This window comes from Pollachius pollachius (assembly GCF_949987615.1).
Source record: "Pollachius pollachius genome assembly, chromosome: 12".
Classification (NCBI taxonomy): Eukaryota; Metazoa; Chordata; class Actinopteri; order Gadiformes; family Gadidae; genus Pollachius; species Pollachius pollachius.
The window spans coordinates 20,536,800-20,538,334 of NC_136945.1; positions in this window are offsets into that span (position 1 = coordinate 20,536,800).

Genomic DNA, 1,535 nt, shown 5'->3' on the forward strand with positions numbered 1-1,535 from the left:
CGCCTCCCGAGCCACATGCCGCCGGGTCGAGGGTTAGGAGGGGTGTCATGTAATGTGGCCTTTGAATCCCTTTGAGACTGTGACCAATGCTCTTGACATGACCCCCTGTCGAGCAAAACCTAGCCTACATTGACCTGCAGCGACCGACAGTGATGGACGATGCATAGGTCAGCCTAGCAGCCTACACAGCCGACTGTACCAACTGGAAGGGGTGAGCCATCCATCGTCCGTCTGGGTGGACACTCCCATGTGTGATGTCACCGCGCGGGGGGGGGGACCCACACCTGGCGATACACACACCAGGGGCCCTTAATATGAAGTGAGCTGTGTCATCACTCAGATGTGTGATAAATCTTTTCAGTTAGCGGTGACATCACCGACCACAGTTGGTATTCTCCGGGTTTTATATTTGCGGGCAAGGAACACGTGCCGTATGGAGTTACCACAGTGTGTGTGTGTGTGTGTGTGTGTGTGTGTGTCTGTGTCTGTGTAGGTGAGTGAGTGTCTCTATATGTCTGTCTGTCTGTCTGTGTGTCTATGAATGAGAGTGTGTGTGCGTGTGTCTATGAGTTTGTGTGTGTGTGTGTGCATATCTATATATGTATGTGTGTGTGTGTGTGTGTGTGTGTGTGTGTGTGTGTGTGTGTGTGTGTGCATGCGTGTCGGTGTGACTATGAGTGAGTGTGTCTATGAGTGAGTGTGTGTGTGTGGGTTCAAACCACTCACTCCTTCTCATGTGATGATTGTTAAACACGGCTGCAGGACATGGGATGCTCTGTAAGGCGATACCTCACCGCTGCTTCTCCCTAGGGTGGGAATCTATGGCTGACACGCATGAGTACACACACACTCCCACTCTTACTCACACACACATACACAATCACATGAGTACACACACACTCCTACTCTTACACACACACACTCACATGAAAATACACACACATACACTCTCCCACTCTTACACACACACACACAAACACACACACACACACACACACACTCACATGAGTACACACACATACACTCTCCCACTCTTACACACACATACACACAGACACACCGACACGTGTACCCACACACACACACACACACAAACACAAACAAACTCACATGTGCACACACACACACGCACCCAGACACGTGTACCCATACACACACAGAAACACACACACACACACACTCACATGCATACACACACATACACACAAACGCATCGGTCAAATAAAAGGACACTCATGCCTTCACACACAAACACACACACCCACAACCACACCCACACACACAAACACACAGCTGTATGGGGATGAAGCCACGACTGGCCGTTTGGCGTTGCAGGACTGCCCAGACCAATGATACACCAGAAAGAAATCCCCTAAAAAACAACCAGAGCTCTTCACTTCCTGTCTCCACGGTGGACAGGCGGACACGTTAGACGCCCGCCTCTAGGACGCCAGGTCCTCAGAGGGATATGTTTCAGCCTTTGTTCCGTGCCTAATTCCCCCCCCCCCCCCATCTGTCTCCACACACAGACAACA